Source organism: Cygnus olor, chromosome 13 (assembly GCF_009769625.2).
Source record: "Cygnus olor isolate bCygOlo1 chromosome 13, bCygOlo1.pri.v2, whole genome shotgun sequence".
Classification (NCBI taxonomy): domain Eukaryota; kingdom Metazoa; phylum Chordata; class Aves; order Anseriformes; family Anatidae; genus Cygnus; species Cygnus olor.
Window position 1 is genome coordinate 19,691,130 of NC_049181.1, and position 18,999 is coordinate 19,710,128.

Sequence of the window (18,999 nt, forward strand, 5' to 3'; positions counted from 1 at the left end):
AAATGTAAAACACTAAGTTTTTTCTTTTAATTAAAGTGTTTTCAGAGCTTTGTGTGGCACTCAAGTCCCTCTAGCAAATATCTTGCAGAGTGTGTTAATGTAATTTTTAAGAGATTTAATATGCTATACTATAAAATCTGGTTTAGAGACGGAACTACAGCATTTGTAAGAAAAAAAAACTAAAAATGCTGTAACAAATGTAAAGAGTGGGAAGATGATAGAAATAAATGCATGGTACAGACAAGGAACTATGGAGAAAAATTGATAAAGTGAAAAGAAATCTAAGGTTTGTACATAGTAACATTTTTTTAAGATCCTCAGAACAAAGGAATATTAACGAAGGTACTAGTTTATTATGAAAATTCTGGAATTCATACTGGAGGAAAATATATGTGCTGTATATATTTACAGTATATACACACAATACATGTTTGATTAAATATTGTTCATTGCAACAGCTTGCCAAGAAGCTGTAACAAGTTCAACTTTGTTCAAATAATCAGGTGCTACTTTATCTATCAAATAGTTTAAGAGTACTTATTGGACACTGAGTCAATGCCAATGTGATGGACATGAGCTGACTGGGGTGTTTATAGGACTGCTGGTATTGCCAAGGTATCCAACATTTAAAAGTAACTCCAATACTTGGTTCAAACAGTAAAGAAGCGAGTACATGAATACGAATGAAACTGAACATTGTCTGACTGAGAGTCTTTCTTCTAAAATTGACTTGATTTTTTTTTTTCCTGAATGGCAGTTTGTAATAGTAAACATGATAATGTTGATGGACTTGGCTGTAAAGCAACTGACCATACTGCATATAATTTTGATTAAGGAAATAAAATGTCATGAAATAGCATGTAAAATATAGCATGTAAAATATAAATAAATAGCATGTAAAATACCTGTAAAAAATGATTTAAAAAAAAAAAAGTCTGATTTCAAAGTGCATATTTAGAATGGCTGAATAACTTTGTTCTTTTTGGGGACTCTTGCCCATCTCTACTGAATTCCTTTGGTGGCCTGGCAATAAACTGGATTGTAAGCATATAGAGAGCACATCTCAGGCATCTGATTTGTAAGCTGAGGAATTCTAGTCTGCTTAATTGCTCCTTGTTTGGAAGCAGTTCCACATTTTTCATCAGCATTTTTGATGATTTCTTTATTACTTTTTTATTATTATTATTTATTTTGCTGAGTTGGGGAGGGGAGCAGAGCTGCATGCAGTATTGGAGATGCAGGCTCATCACATATTTATGTGGTATTATAACAGTATTTTCATTTTCTCTTTTTGACATCTTTTTTTCCTCCTGGCAAAGCAAATTGAAGTTTGTGAAAAGGGACAGAGAGAGTAGGGTAGGAGGTGGTAACATGATGGGACGACAGCTGAAATCCATGTATTAGACATTATATATTGCAAAGCCTGGTAAAGCATTTCATCATTTCTGTTCTCAGAAAGCTGTTAACAGGAGTAGTTAGTGAGGTGAATGGAAAAGAAGGATCCTTCTGTCGGGGATCCCCCGCTCTAGCTTGTTCTTAGAAAGCTGCTTTGGTGTCGAGAGCTGCTGTGCTGAAGCACGGGATCCAAAGGTGCACTGGAGTGGTCTCACAGTTTCCTGGCTTCTCACTTCAGGGGATGTGTTTGTCCAAGTGATGAGATCTGACATGAAAAAATGCAAACAGTCAGAGGACCTTCTCTTGGTGGCTTGCATACAAAGTGCCCCAAAATCCTGTGGCAAGTAAATTAACCACTCCATCGGAAGCATTGAGGGATGCTAGAAACTACCAGTTCTGCTGAGATTGAAGAACAAATCTTTTATCAAAGGAGTTAATATGTTTATATTAATTTATCATGAGAGATTCAGTTTATCTGTTCAGTGGCTGCCACAGTGATTAGTAAAGAAGGATTAGGTTGCATGAACAAAAAGCTACTGTCTCTTCCTGAGTGAAGTATTTTCTCTCAGTTTTAGATCTACAAGTACTAGAAAAAATATTTTTGCTAAAATATCCATTGAATGTTTAAAAGCACTAGATTAACAAGAAGTAAGATCTCAGGAATTAATTAGTGTTGTTTAAAAAAATAAAGACAACAAAACCCCCAAAACTACAGGTTTCCCCAGTGGTTTCAGAGGGCTGTTCTGGGAAGGAAATCTTTCTAAAAGTTCTAAGTGTTGTCTATATTAATTCTGTAACTGAACATATCCAAGAATAGTTGTGACTGGGGTAGCCTAAGCTATCCTGAAAAATGTCAAAATATCATAAAATGATGGAAATACTAGGGAAGATTTGCTCTGATATTAAATTTGGATGGAGATAAGTAGATGTTTTCTGAGAGACTAGCAGGAGAAATGGACTTTCATGAGAGTAACAGTAACCTACAAAACCTCTGTGGGTTTACAGAAATTGGAAACTGGCAGTGAATAAATAGACATAATTTTAGTTTTACTCCATGTACTTTGATGATATAAAAGAAGGAATTTCCAGAGCTTGCTTTAGCTTCCTCTTGAGAATTCGCTCACAGTGATATCCAGGTCACTCAGACACAGATGCGTGATTATATATAATCAAAACTTGAATTATAGACCGTCTTTAATGTCAAACTTTTTTCTTTCCCTTCCCTGGAGAAGGAAATTCTGAACCCATATCAGTTTCTGCTCCCAGAAATGAGTTGTGTTTCTAACTGCCAGAGCATTTCAGGTGAGGCAGCATCTGGCTGCAGAGATCTGAGTAGCGCGTGCAAGTCCCCCGTATTCAGGTAGGAGGTGGGTGATGGCTGCTCTGGTAGGTCCGTGGTCCCAAAATACAGGGAGCAGACTGAAGAACAGATGGCTCCTGAATGTTCAGTCTGTTATATAAATGTGGTAATGGGTAAAGGTTTGCAAATCAGGGAATGGCCTTGGAAGTATGTGAATTCTTTATCCAATCTCTTTTCCTCTTCAGAACAGTGGCAGAATTGAAACTTTGGGGTTACTCCTAGAGTGGCAGATTATTGAAGAGCTAGTAAATTTGGAAGTTTTAAATGCCTAGAGATTCCACTGCTGATCCCTCTTGGCTTTCGCTTTGGAGGCCAAACAAATGGAGCACCTGCTAGTGCTTGTGCTCTTTGCCAAAAACAATAGAGATGATGCTTGTTCTCTTCCAGGGCTAAAAATCTCACTTCATGTAATGTAAGTCTTGAAGCTAGTCAGCAAAGCAGAATTCATGCATAATAGAAACTCAGCTCTCAAAGATGTAAAAAAGGGGTCTTGGAGCAGAAATAGAGAACTAAATGTGCCATCTAAAAGCAAAGAAAAAATGTTTCAGCTCACCTCTGCAGTCAGAAGTAGTTGAGATAAAAGATTTTTTTGTAACTGCATTAGTTAAATGCAGGAGAGTGTGATTGTAAGTTGAACCACTGTGAATATTATTCAATAAATTATCCATAAGCTCATTGTTCTGGCATATAAAAACATATATGCACTGTTTGAATACACTGGTGAGGCTACAGCTAGAACAACATGCCCAGTTCTGTGCACCCCAGTTCAAGGAAGATGTGGGCATACTGAGCTGGTCCAGCTGCCTGAAGGAGCGGAGTATCTGCCATACAGGAGGAGGCTGAGAGCTAGGTTTGCTTAACCTGAAGCAGGAAAGGCACAGGGCAGATCTTATCAATCTGGCTCTTTTCACTGGTGCTCCTTGGTAGGACAAGACGCAATGGGAACAAAATGCAATACAGGAAATGCCGTTTAAACCAGAAGATTTTTTTTACTGTGAGGGTGGTCAGGCACTGGCATAGGTTTTACAGAGGTTATCAAGTCACCATCTTTGGAGTTACTCAAAATCTGATGGGACGTGGTCCTGAGCAGTCTGCTGTAGATGACTAGATGAACTTGTGATCATCATAGGTCCCTGCAGACCTCGGATGTTCAGTGCTTCTCAAACAACTTCTGTCCACTTGGACAGGGTTTGAGTTTAGGTAAGTTCAGAGCACAAGTGTAAATTTTTACGTGAAAGCAGTTCACTTAAAGGTATTGAAGATTGTTGAAAAATTGCCAAGATCTTGATAAATTCTACAGATGTGAAGGCTTTACACCAAGAATTAATTTATTTTCCCAAAAAAAAGTTTTAAACTTTAGTTTAAACATAAATATTGGATTAATTTTAAGCAAATCAAAACCTTTAAAGGCTTCTCATCTGTGTAGGCTTGAATGTTGTTAGTTTAGGACTAAGAATAAAATGACTTAGAATTATACTTCTATTTCACTATTTGAAATTTAATTTTAAAATTATATAAATATTTCTCCCTACAGTTAGATAGGCTTTTCCTGCGAAGATGACACTGAAAAACATTAATCTGGTTAATTAAACTTTAATCTATGCCTTAGCACATTTACATGTAGTGAAGTCATTCTTAGATTGTGGTCTTAAAGCAGGCACTAGAGAAGATTGTAAAGCCTGCAGAAAATGCTGTCATGAGCTTCAAGAGTAAGTATTAAGACCAGTGTTTTATTTAAGATCATAAAATTCACTGCCCCAAAAAGAAACTTTTAGCTCATGGTATGCTTTTTATTTAGAAAATATTAATACTTGACAGATATAGTCATTGAATTGATGAATACTTCACAGATACATGAAGGAGGGCTGGGATTTGTATTTTAATTGCATTTTAATTTTTATTTCTAATTGCTTTTTCTAAAATAAAACAGACAATTTAGAAAATATATGGTTCCCTGGGGTTTTCCCATTTTTTTTGTTTGGGGTTGGTTTGTTTTTTCTTAACTGAGAACAAAGCAGTTGCTTCTCTGACCTTCTCCCAGTGAAACTGTGTTTAAAGTGTTTTAAGACTGCAGGGACTTAATTCTCTCTAGAAGATAATTAATGTGCTCTTCTTCAGCAAAATTTGCTTGACTTTTTAACTCTTCTTTCTCCTCGTTCAGCTGCATATCTTCAAGTTTTCCATCATCCAAACAGACAGAACTGAATGTGATCATCAATCTCTTCCAGTTTCCTCACCAGGCAGTTGCTCTTTTACTGTTTCAAAATGAATTTCTGGAGTTTGATAGTCTGGAGTTTTAGGTGCACTTATAGATTACCATTCCTTCAGTGATCATCAGATTTATCCAATTCATTCTCTTTCCTGCTTTAGTTTATAAAGCATCTCTTATGAAGCTGCATTTTCTGTCTTCACCCGTGTTTCTTTTTAGTAATTCAGCTTGCTGCCTTCTGTTGTTGTCCCAGAGAGTTTCCAGGACAGTGGCCAGCTGGCAAGCTGCCTTCTCTGAGCTCTTTTCATGTCATATTGCAGCATATTACTTGTCCACAATGAGAGAAGATGGAGGACCAAAAGAGATTGCAATAGAATCGGAAAAGTACTTAAAATTCTATGCAAACTGTAAGGGGAGTAAGGAAGCAATATAATACCTTCCATCAGGTGACTAACAGAATTGCATGCAGAAATAAGTTCTCTGAAGGAACCAGAAGTTGAGAAGAGAAGAAGGGTTTTAAATGAATGGCCAGTATTGTAGCTCTTCCATTTTTTTGGGGGGGTGTCCTGATCAGCAGTCATTCAAAACACAGTTGACAGGATCATGACAATGATACAGGAAAAATTCTAATGTTGCTCAAGTCACTTGATGGTTGTTATTGCCATTGACAAGACCATTATGTGCTTATGAAAATACCTTGTCATTAAAAAGGAACCTCCACTGCCTTATAAAGAGGAAATAACTTGGTGATTGAAAGGATAATATAAGGGCAAAGGATCCTCAGAAATTTACTTGATTTTATTTGTCTCCTCTTCTTTTTTGACTTCAAAGACAATAGTTGTGTTGTTAATCCATCATGTGGTTATGACTGAAGTATTTTGCCTTATTAAGTTTAATCTCACAGATGCTCAATGTTGCTTTCCCCCACACTGTTGTTTGTCTATAGGGGTGTTGAACATGATGAAAACAAACACCAGCGGCTTGGTAGGGATATGGGAACTTTGGAATAGTGTCAGATAGAGACCTGGTTTTCATAAACAGTACTGACTTCTTGCTTTGCAGTGTGGAGAGGCACTGTCACCAAGGCACTTGCCCTATTGTAAGTGAAAAAGTGTTTCTCCTGTATCCATCAGTGCTGTGCTCTCTGGCAGAAAACTCCCTTCTCCACCTGCTAGTTAACCTTACTTACATATGGAGGACTTAACTATTGCATTGGCACTTTAAAACTTGAGTTGCTCATCTGTATTTTTGACTTACTGCTGCTTTGTTTTCCAGTTGGTCTAAAAGGTAACTTCAAGCATATAGGTAGCCATCCAAACAACTATTTTGACTGTATTGTTAAATACGGGCCTTCTAATTCATGCATGGAAAAAAATGTAATTTACTACTCCATAGCTCTCAGCTGCCCTGGAATTAGTAGAGCTTGTATTGGCTTGTGATTATCAAAACCAGTATTGTCTTGTTTTCCTGACCCCCTTATACATAAAAAAAAGGTTGACATGGCAGAGTAATAGAAAGTGTATTGCATTAGGGTTTAGTATTAAAGACAAACAGCACAAATGAAACTGAAAGCATATGGCATTCCTTGCCTTCTATGCCAGCTGATGAGCAATACATTTTGTATTATGATCCACTTTGGAGGTTTTAAACCATTAAAACCTTTGTTGTTTTGTTTTGCATGCTTGAAAGTTGCCAGTTAAACCAACTGGAGTAGCCTAATTTAGCTGATTGTGTGACTAATGTGTCAGAGCTCTGGCTTTGAGTTTTCTAGGCTGGAAGTGAAAAATTGGACAAAATGTATTGCTTACAGCAGGTTGTATGCTATAACGATGTTTTAAATGTGGAACATTGCAGATGGAACTGCAATGATATTTCTGAAAAGTATCTAAAGGAAATAGAAAAAATCAATGAATAATTCTTATATTCAAGTACCAGATTCAAGCCCTCACAAAAAAATAGCATTTTCTTATGATTACCTAATGGTACTATTCAATATTTAATAGAATGTCGTCTGAAAATTCAATTAAGCAGTTAACATTAGTATATGCTAAAGAAGTTAATCTCAGATAGCTCTACCTCACAATTCCAATGATTCTAATGCAGGCTCTGTGCTGACACGGAGTTGAATGGTTTCCCGTAGTTGAAACAAAGGATTTAGAATATTCACAGTGGATGCACGTGGATGGATGTATTTGCTTGATGCAATGATGTTCTGTAGGTAAAACAGCTCAGTTGGAACAATGGCAGAAAGAAACATCGCTCTAAGATCTTCCTAAGAAAATAACTATGTATTAGTTAGAATTAGATGATCTTTAAGGTCCCTTCCAACCCAGAGCATTCTATGATTCTATGATATTCTTTCTTGAAACTTTCCCTTGTCACCACTATCTGGATAATACTGTCTGTCGTTTTTGTGGCTACCATAATGTCTGGCACAGTGAGAATATGAAAGGACTGAGGCAGAGACTCCTAGAATGAAAAGAAAGTCGTCTATGCTTTAAGCATCTTTAGAGAGAAAGCTCTGTAGCAAACATTCATCACTGGTTTGTATGACATTAGTTAAAACTTTTTAAAATGTGATCACCTAGAAACTCCTTTAAGCATTCAGACATTAATTGCACTTTTTAATGAAGTTTCTGTTAATCACAGACTCTTAAAGGTCAAAGAAATGTTAGCTCAAACCACACCTTTCTTTTGATTGAATTTCTTTGATATATTTGATCACTTGGGTTATAAAATAAAATCAACATTCTCTGGGGCTTATTTATCTAATTCAATTTATGTCTTTCCTATTTTGCATCACCTCTTTTCTTCCAAAGATACAGATCTATTTAGACAGGTCTGGCATAGTGTGAGACAGTTTGTTCATGTTTATTTCAGACTTGAAAGAGGAGGAAAGGCAATACCTCTTTGCATATTTTCTTTTAACTTTCTTGTGATTAAATGTGTTGTGTCAGTGAGAGCCTGACTGAAGGCTGAACCCTTTGCTGTTGTGAAATTACTATAGTACTGTCTCAGTGCAGAAAAGGGCAACCACAACAAAGCAGAACGATTCATAGGCAAAGTATAGTTTTATAGTAGTGGCAGAGCAGGTTCTGGAGAGGTTGGAGGGATAAAAAAGAACCAGCAAGTCTTCTGGAGGCCAGGGTGCCTCTGAAGGCACGGTATTCTGGGTGAGGTGGGTAAAGCCCTTCGCTACATCTCCTCCTCTTCCTAATGTCCTCACATCAGTCCAGCTCATCTGATCTCATCAGGTATCTGGTACCTCTTCCAAGGACTCTTCATGCTATACTAGAAGCTAAAGGTGGTGCTGGACTGAGCCTTAAGCAGTTTCTCTGAGTGCAAGCTGCCTGCTTTGAAAATGTGTGGGATTTTTAGCTTCCTGTGGCATTGTTGAAGCCCTCCTCCTGCATCTAGACTGTACCGTAGTAATTTCACAACAGCGAAGAGCTTGAACCTTCAGTTGTGCTCTTTTTTGTCAAGCTACTTGGACCAAAATATTTAAGTATACTGATATTTATTGTAGATATGACAATGCCAGAAGTGTTCAATTTGTTATTTCTGCTTAGTCACTTAAATAATTTGATTGTTTTTCTCTTTCAAATTCATTAAAGTTCATTATATAGAAAAAGGTAGGTGTTTTTTCACTGGATCTCTCTTCTGCTCTTCCTTCTGTACCATCCCCCAAATAATTTAGTAAATGGCAGTGTATACTCATATAGTCATTCATATAAGTTCTGATTCTTCTCAGAAGTTGCTATATGACAAGATTTTAGGATAGTCAGTCTTGTGGTTATAAAAAATCTTATGTAATTGGTTGAAAGTGTCATCTCTGGTATGCGATAACGTAGTCAAAAAAAAAAAAAAGAAATAAATAAAGCTGTTGTTCACCAATATGAACTTTTTTGTCTCACTCAGCATCTTTCTGAATAAATCTTATGTAGAAAGCCATGTAGCGGAATAAATTGTTACATTATTGTTCATTTTTGCATGTCTATCTAAATTCAATCTCTTAATAAAACTCAGTTATTGATTATCATATTTCTAATTTGCCTCAAGGCTCTTCTACACAATTATGGCAAAGAAACAAAACATAAAAGAATTTTCCTGCAGATAATTATTCCAGAAAGAAAAAGGGGGGGGGGGAAATAGAACATAAAGCTGAATTAAATTTGTTACCCAGCTGTAAAGCTAGCAGAAAGCTTTAGCAAGCAGAAAGTTTTATGAAAGTTAAGCTGTTTAGATAGCTATACTAGAAGTATTAAAATGTAAAAGTTATAGATAGTAAAAGCTAAAGCATATTTGGCTTATGAGGCTGTCAAGTTCAGGATACCTAAACACTCTTAGAGGTGAGAATTCTAACCGCAGGCCTTCTGTCTTTCATCCTAAACCACAGATTTGGACAAGGTTTAGTTTGGGGTTGGTCTCCAGTTTCTAATGCTCAAACCTCTTTCTGGAAGTTCAGTTGAGAACCACATTAAGATTTTGGTTATGGTGCTTTGTAAGTGTATTATCTCATGACAATTTTGTTAATCACAAGACTTTTTTTTTTTTTTTTCCCTGGATATACGTTTTTAATATTCAAAGCAGTAGTTTCTCAGAAATAAGTATTGAAATGCTTACTGCCTACAGCCTAACACAATCCTTGGTCTCTTACTGAGCAATTACCCAGAGGTGCTGGTTCAGATGTGCAGGGAGTTGTTTCTGGAGAAGGGGAAAAAGAAGGAAAAGAGAAAGGATGAGATGCACCAACATGGTCAAACAGGTACTTAGCTCCTTGCACAGTGAAACTGTTTGTGCAGTCAAATATTTGACTTACCAAAGAGTCTAGGTACTTGCCTAGTTTTTGTATAACAACAACAACAACAACAACAAAGATGCAGTTGTCCTCAGAATATTTAACTGTCTCAGTGATTAGAGTATTCTGATGAGATTTGTGATTTTTATTTTTAATGAGGCTTACACTGAACAACAGCAAAAACTCGAGTCTTTAATATAGAATTACTCAGATCTGAATTTGGATTACTTTTCCAGTATAATACAACAGCTCACAAGGGAGTCTGAGAAAATTCCCCCCAGAATACGCAGGCCATGAACTGCCCAGCCTCTAGGCTGTGGGGTGAGGGAGTGAAGCTTCAAGTCCCTTCACATCTGTTTATTCTTATATATCATAAATAACTTTGGTCTTAGGCTTCTCCAAACTTGATTTAAATTATGAGACCTCAGTGTCAAAGCACTTCAACTACTCATAGCATCCTAACTGGATGCTACTCATAGCATCCTAAAAGATACTGCAAGCTAATCCAACTCTATGCAAGCTATGAAACGAGGAGCAACTCCTTCACTGTGTAAGAGGAATGTGTCCGTACCTGGGAGAGGTGATTCCTCAAGAGAGGCAAGTCAATAAAATATATGCCAATCGACTAACAAATGTCCAAACGTGACCATATATCTGTGGTCTTAGAAATAGCTGGTACGAAACAGTATTGTACAATGATGACATGCATGGAAACTAGAAGTTTGGGTAACTTACTGTTTACTAAAAACAAAACAAAACAAAAAAAGATGCTACTGATAACAACTGCTACTCAAGTATATTTTTCAATATTGAGATAAAGTAACTAACCTGTGGACCCACACTGAAAAATTCAGTATCCTCTGGAAGTTTAGGCGAGAAACAGACTTCACTCTCTACCGTGTCACCTAATGAACAAGCAACAATAAAGGGGACTCTATAGGATGCATCGGATTCATGCTGGTGGTAGTCTTAAATATTTCAGCACACTTTCATTTTTGAGAAGAGGTTATCAAGGGCAAAGCATTGCTACAGATATTGTTATGCTTCTGTCTAACATGGTTTTGTATTGTATATTCTGTAAGGCTAAGCATGATCAGAATTTAATGCAACAAGTCAATACAACAAAGGATTTTCTTCCAGAAGTAACTGAATTAGAAAATCTTGTGGCAAAATAGTGAATATATTTCCTGTGGCAGTGAGATACCTCATTATTTATTTGACCTTTCAAAATTTTATTCATTTAAAACTTAATATAAACTTTAAGAGATGTGCTTGATATTCGGAAAAATATAATGAGATCCAGTAATAGCTCTAAAATGTGAGGAAACTTTTTTTTAAGTATAGAACATACCTCTTAAACCCTGATGACCTTTAAAACTAGAAGAAACATTTTAAGTGAGCACACTAACGTCAGTGCTGTGAGGTATTGCATGCAGTGATAGCTGAAATGTATTTGATACTAATTTGTGCATTCAAATATGGGGAAAAAATAACATCAAGCTGTTTTTAAAGTTGTTTTTTTTTTTTTTTTTTAAATGAGACCTTTAAGGTTTTGAGGCAGTTGTGGATTATTTATTTATTTATTTATTTATTTTTAATGCAATAGATTTCTCAGGAAATGGTCGAATCTCATTTGCTGTAGGACTCCTTTTGGGCCATAGGAACAGAACATTCGTTCCATTTCCTCTGTGCATTATGCGCACATGCTTTTAACTGTACCTGGTTTTCCATGTGAAAATGGAACAATTATGACTCTATGCAAGTGCTAGAAGAGATTTTAGGGCCATCAGGGCAAGATTCAATCAGATATTCCCTATCTGTTCCAGTGAAAAGGTAGTTTTCTGCTTCCTTAGTGAAGTTGTCTTGAAGGCTGGATGCAGGGCATGGCATATGGTATTTTAAATAGTAAAGAAGTAAATATTCAGACTGTAGGTTTAGGGGCAGGGCAGTTCCACTGATACCGTGTGAGTAGTCTGATTTCAGAGCCTGATTCTTCTGTTGTCATTTACTAATTTAAATACAAATGCTTATTATTATGGACAATATGCAAAAACATGGCCTTTATTGATTTGGAAGGTTTGGAGTCTGATGTCAAAAACCAGCTTTGACAGATTAACAGAAGAAAGAACCACTTGCATGTTTAAGGGCTGAAACCGCGAATTCTGAGTTGCAGATGGATGAGGTGAGAGAAGCATTCAGTTTAAGTCTGTTGGGTTTTTCTCATCCATTGGATGACTTGTATGTTTGCCTGCAATGGGAAATGACATGTTTTTCTGCACCAGGAAAGGGGTTTCTTCCATTTCCTCTTGAAGTTAGAGTAATGATAGGTTTGGGCAGTTACTATGCATGTCTTACTCATTGCTTTTTCGGTTTGGGAAGCAACTTTATGATCTAAGGCAGATTGTCTAGGAGAGTACGACCTTTTAAACCTTACTTTCAGTTGTCCAGACTAGTCAGCAAGATGGAAAAGTCTCCCTACATCTTGTTTATATCTAGTTGTGTTTCATCTGCAAATAGGCTCAAATAATTAATAAATTTATCTTATAAAAATGTATGGGGTGATTGAGCTGCCTTCCTTTTTCTCTTGCCAAGTCACATTTGCCCTTCTGAACCATTACAGAAAAATCTACGCTCCATGCAAAATTCTTATAATCCAAAACTGAATAGGAAATTGCCATAATGTGTTGGTCCCCCTGTGATGGACACAACTTAAATCCCTGCTGGAAGCATTCCAACCTTCAGGCTTTGTTGGCTGATATCTCATTCTCTTTTCATAGTGTGCAACTCATGTCATGTCTCATCTCTAATCATTTTGTAAATTATTGCTAGTATATTCTAGTATATTGCTAGTAGCTCACAATCATCTGTTGCTGTTGCTTTCCTTTTACAGTGCGAGCCCTAAGTAAGCATAAATGAGAGGTCATATTTGAGCCACCCAAATCATAACCAAAGCCAAGTAAGGAGAAGGCACTTGTTCATGATTACTCAGCCGGTTGGCATCACAGCTTCCGAGTTTTTCTTTATTTTGTTAGACTCACAGTTGTCCCACCCCCTTCATGCTGGGACTGACCTAGAGGAGCTGGGGGTGGAGGGATATATGCCAGGACACCCTGCTTTGATGTACCCTCGGCAGCACCACAGCCTTTAGCAGAGTAACTGTATAGAATTTGCAGCTGTTGATGTGGCTCTTACAGGTCAGAAGGGAGGCAGATCTCACAGGGATTGTTCATACCATCACATGCCCTCTGCCAGCTGGCATCACCAGTAAGGTGTCACCGATGGGCTTTATGGGCTACATGGAGTCTGCCTGCAGCCCTGTACATGGGCAGGCTGGGGGACTGGGATCTGCTGGATTACGTGGTGGTCTAGCAAGGGCCTCCAAAACTGAAGGAAATGTTAGTGCCGCTGAATTGTGCTAACAGATGCAAAGAGACTGTGCTGCAGAGGACAGTCTTACTGATTCCTTTAGCTGCACAACTCAGTAGTTCTTAGTGAAAGAGACAGGTAAAACCGAGCTGTGGATTTAGTGAAATTGTAACTACATAAGACATAACTGCTTTATGACTGTATGGACATAAGGAAGCAGGAGAATATAATTCCTCCAGTATACAGCTTTAACACTTTATCTCATGTTTCTAGGGCACTAATGATTTCAAGGAGACCACTATTTCCTCTGGGACACCTGATCATAACATCTTTAAAACAGTTTCCATTTCAGATGATGTAGGTGATTTAGCTTTTTTTCATTATGGGAGTAAACCACCATGGAAACCATGGTATACTCTCATTTTTCCTCTATGTGCTTTCATCCACCAGTCTCTGTTTCTATTCATTGTTTATTCAAAAGCAAACATCTGCATTGTCTCTATATTATTCTACCCAAGTTTTCTCTTGCAGAAGAAAGACTTCTGTGTTGCAGATTTTCTCTGGCACTTTCATCAGGAAAAATATTGTAATCAGAGGTAAATTAGCCCTTGTAGTATCTATTTTCCATCAGTAAAATTTCACTAAACACTGTGCTAATAATACCTATTAACTTCCTGACAAGAAAAGATGACTTGATATTGATTATATTACGTTGCTCACAAAGCCTAGATATTCACTGAAGAATCCGTTAATTGAGAAATTTGTTTTGACTTTCTTTGTAAACCTGGAAAGAGATATATTTATGTAATGAGTCTTCTGTTACAGTTTAATATTTTATAATTTATGGTGTTTAAAAAGGATGGATTTTTTTCCTGTTTCAGTGTTTTGGTTTTAGATTATCTTGTTTCATTATCCATGCCTAATTGTTCATAAGACTGAAAACTGATCTTGATTTTGGGATATCTTTAATGGCACTTTCAGCTGAATCTGCTCCTCTGTCTGGCCCGTCTTCTGGTCTGATAATTACTTGTGCTGGCTGAAAGGGAGGGAGGAGGAACCTAGAGCATGGGCAGGTGGGAGGGAAGAGTAATTTAAACGCATCTAAATCCATCAGGAACATGGGCGATCCAGTGGCAAGCCAGTTCAGGAAGCTTACTGAGCAAAAGTAGATCATGGAGAGAAGATGAGGGATAGAGAGGAAGGGAGGACTGAGACAGTCAAAAATTTAGATTTACAATCCTATGGAATTGCACCCCTAATCCCTGGGACTGGACTGCTGAAAATCTGAGGAAAGAGCGAATACTGTCAGCTTGATTTAGTCTAAATCCATGAATGCTTTCAGTTACAAATTTTAGCTCTGTAAATTTTCCAAAGGGCAGAGCTTAAAATGATCAAAGGGTGGAATTGGAATACCTCTCTTGATGAAGCTCCAGAAAAGAAAACGTTTTTTTGTGCTATGAGCTTTCAAGATATTTTAGTCTTTTGCAGTGCAAAATGCACTTGTGAAGAAGACAGGTTACAATGCAAGTAAGTTGGCAAGACTGAAAATTAAATAATTTTCTGAAAGATTTTAGAAATAAAGGACTGCATTATATGCATGACGGACTTTTTTTCACTGTGCTGTATTTAGTAAAAAGCATGTATTCACTCTTCCATTATGAACAAAGTCATATCCAAAACTTCAGTCTCCTGAAACATCTGGAATCTGGGATATGTTCATTTGTTTCATGTCTTTCTCACAGTCCTTTTTTAACTCAGATCTCAGACATCCATGAACCTGGTAGCTGCTTTGGGGGTTGCTCTACAAGAGGACTGAGGTGTGCTGTGGTTACTTCAATGTAACTGTGTGTATGTTGACAGGTGGCTGCATGATGAGGATGTAGAAACTAAAACACAATTTTCCTCCAGTCCGTGTTCTCACTCTGGCCTGGATCTGAAGTTTTGGTTCTCCTTCAATGCAGTCAAATTTGTTTAAGTGAAAATTTAAGACAAGGAATACTGTGTAGAGAAGCAAAAGGCATTAATTAGAAGACGAAAAAAAAATCTGCTTCAGGTATTTTAAAATAATTGCAGAGATAGAAGAATGTTTCCTAAACAAACCTAACAATTTTACATTTAATAACCATAAAATCGATCATTAGGTGCCATAAAAGCGCTGGGAATGGTTTAGAAATGAATGATGAATGAAGCGAGAATTCAAGAATAAATAATATTTTGTCAGGAGATGTTCAAAAATGTTTTATATATAATGATTAGCTTTACCTTAATTATATCAAAATATAAATCATTCAAATTACTGTGCATATTACTGAGTGGAAAATAATTGCGTTGAAGAGACCTGGCAAACAAAATGGTAATTAAAAGGAGTTATCATATAAACAAAAAGCATCAAAGCCTATACACTATGGATTTTTTTATTCCTGGAGTTGAAATCAAGCTAGGCAGAGGATGGATTGAAATTTATCCCAGAGTAGCTGAAAGGGGAATGAAAATTAAAAATATATTGAAGTTATAGTGCATACAAAGCTCAGATAAAAATCACAAAGTCACTGTCAAGGTGAATTCCTCAAGAAAGAATACAGACCAGGCAGATTAATTGTTTTTCTATGGCTTGCATAATTATTTTCCAAAAAATTATTTTCTTGTACTTTCCGTACAATGTACTCTTTTACATCTGTATTTCACCAGATTTTTATTTTGTTCTCATTTTCTCTTACCTTTATCTAACCTTTTCATTCCTTCTGTTTTCTTTATACTTTCATATTTTAAATTTCCTTCAGAAGCAAAAACTATAAATGGTGCTATTTTGTGCTTGCAGAAAGATACTGCACAGCAGTCCACACAGAAGATTCAGTACTTCTGCGTAATCCCCAGCCCTTCTTCCTTTCAAGCACAGAAGAGTTTTGCACATATAGCGAAGGTCAAAACTTGAGTTCATAGAATCACAGAATGGTTTGGGTTGGAAGGGACCTTAAAGCCCATCCAGTTCCAACCCTCTGCCATGGGCAGGGACACCTCCCACCAGCCCAGGCTGCCCAAAGCCCCATCCCCCTTGGTGTTGGATACTTCCAGGGCTGGGACATCCACAGCTTCTCTGGGCAGCTTGTTCAGTGCCTCACCACCCTCTGAGGGACGAATTTATCCCTAACATTTAATCTAAACCTCCCTTCTTTTAGTTTAAAGCAGTTCTTATCCTTTTATTTCTATATTTTTTTCTACTCCCTCCATTTGTTCTATAGAGGGGTCTGATGTCTTTAAGTGAGATTAAAATATATATATGTATACATAAAAATATGTATTTATATATGAGGTTCCTATCTGGACACAGTCACTATCTTGAGGAGTTCCCAGTTATGGAAAAGGCTTAAAAATATTATTACCCTCATCATAATAGTTCCATTAAAAATGAGAAACCTGAGCTCTTGTCTAAGTTTGTGTCAGAGCTAACAATGTAAGAGCAATTCTTTGAATCCCATTCTAAAATGGTAGGCTCAGAAGTACCCTTCTTTCAAGCCAATCAATTTCAATCACAAATACCTTTTTGAGATTACTTGTCTTTAGTTTCTAGAATTCAGTATTTGACTTCCATTTTAGGTGTCCTCAATGAACTTTCTTAAGCCACTGTATGCAAGGCAAGTGGTGGTTTTCTTAGGAAGCTAAGAAATGGGTTTATTATGTTGAATAAACTGAACAAAGATGTATGCATACAGCTAGATCGACCCTTTTCTCATTGGGGACCCCATTTTCTCTCTTTCTCCCTTTCAGTTGAAACTTGAGGGTTTTGTATCACATGACTTGTGAACTGAAGGAGAGCTGAAGAACACGCCAGTCCAAATTTCAGTACATCATACTGTGGTAAGTTCAACTTCTTGTTGTTTTAACAACTTATCATTTTTTTTCCACTTAGAAATGAAAAGACATAGTGAATACATATGATGAAACTGATACTTTTCCAGGTTTCACATTAAGATTTTTTGTCTGTATTAATGATATTTTACATCTGTGTTAAACTATAGAAATTGCTACTTTTTTTTAATGCTGTGTGATGTCTGAATTTTTTTCATGGGCTGGATCCAATTTCTTTGGGACTGGTATAAGTTTTTGTCTTGAGAACACTGAAGGGTTTTATTCTTGTAGAGTCTGATGGCTCTTATTGATTTGATGTCCTCTAGAAATCTTATTGGAGGAAAATGCTCTCCTTACAGAGGTAGATTAACTGTTTGGCCTTTAAGCACTGCATGAAAATCAACTCTCTTTTAAATGCAAAAATGTCACCCGGTGATAAAAGGGACTTCTTAATGTGTTAGGGAGAAAACTGAAGTTTTTCTTAGGATTGTTGCTAGAGCCTCTCTCTATGTTCGGCAGCTTGCCTTGTGGCAGATTGTTTCATTATCCAGAAGTATCATTAATCTTTTTTATTATCACCTTAAAAATAAACAAACAATGATTTTGTTGTGTTTGACACAAGTAGTGCATTTTAATTTTGTAGGCTTGTGTTATTGACTTAGAAAAGCTCTGCAACATTTCAGCTTGAAATACTGACTTACAAATATGAAAATGCTTTTCAGACGTGTGGAAATATAATGGCATCTGTTGTGCATGTTAAACAAAGTGTGTGATTTTTATCTCTTCCACATGGAGTTTAACATTAACTAGGAAAGTTGATATTAATTAATTATAGAAATAATAACTTGTCATTCATTTTGCTTTCATGCAAATAGCTATGCTGTTCTATGGGCCATACTGAAAGCAGGTCTCTAAGAAAACAGAGGAGTAATCTTGGGTCACGTGATGGAGTTTATTTCAGTAATAATAATCGAAAATTCAACTGGTTTGATATTCTACCTCTGTGATTTCTTTTTTTGTTTTACAATTTGGCAAAATTCTGTTTTCTTTCTTTCTTCATTAGTATCTAACCAAAGTAATAATGGTGTTTATGATAGATTAATTCAGGATTAGTTCTTGGTTTTTAGATATGATTTTCTTAATTCTAGTGTTTGTGAACATGGACAGCTGACAATCTACTGGCATTTATTTCTGTATTTGTCAAGATAATTTAAAATTAATGTAATAAACATGCACTTGCGAAGGAAACACTTCAGAAGTCTTCTGGTAATGACTTCATGAAACTTATGGCCTGAAATAAAGTGTTTTTTCATTCTCTGGTATTCAATGCCAAGTAGACATTAACATCCTTGGTAAAAAAAAAAAAAAAAAAGACAGCCCCAAACCACCAACAAAAAACATAAATTTATGTGCTACAGACATGGATATACTTGGCTGGTCATTAAGGATTTGTAAAGTATAATATTGATGCAACTGAAGAGAGAGAGAATAAAAATTACTTAGAAAGTTTTAGGGGAAATCTAAGTAGATATGTCTTTTACTCCTTGTCTCAGGGTTTCAATTCTTATGTATTCTCTCTCTTTCTATTGGTGTACTTTATGCTTGTTAAACTGATACACGCAAGTAAGAAGAAGCAGAGATTTAAAACATACATGCATAAAACAGTAGTAACCAGACAAAATATTTGTAATGGCTGCTACTTTGGAAAGTTTAAACATTATTTTTTCTTCCTCAGACTTGGCCTAGATTCATTAAGCACTAGTATCATGTTGATGAAATTGATACTACCATAAATTATTATAACTTGAAGACTGCTTATTTAGCAGGTGTTTTTTCTTCTTTATGCCTGTAAAGGAAATATTTACAGATGGATATGTTTGTGTAATCAATGTAATTTTAAACTGGCTTTCTTAAAGTCTCTTCCTCTTTTAGCCTGGCTCAGTTGTGATTACTAAAGAAAAGAGATTCTGGTGATTCGATTTCTGTGAGAGCTCAGGGCAAAAGCATCATATTTTCTTGCTCTTC

At 36.5% G+C, this 18,999-nt stretch overlaps 1 long non-coding RNA gene across 1 annotated transcript in view; it reads left to right on the forward strand.

Moving 5' to 3' along the window:
- The window catches only part of LOC121077338, an 86,525-nt gene extending 68,255 nt beyond the window's left edge, over positions 1–18,270 (forward strand). The window contains exons 3-4 of the long non-coding RNA XR_005823987.1: positions 16,894–16,983; positions 18,123–18,270. This is a non-coding gene — a long non-coding RNA (uncharacterized LOC121077338). The remainder of the gene's footprint in view (positions 1–16,893; positions 16,984–18,122) is intronic.
- Positions 18,271–18,999: the final 729 nt, after the last annotated feature.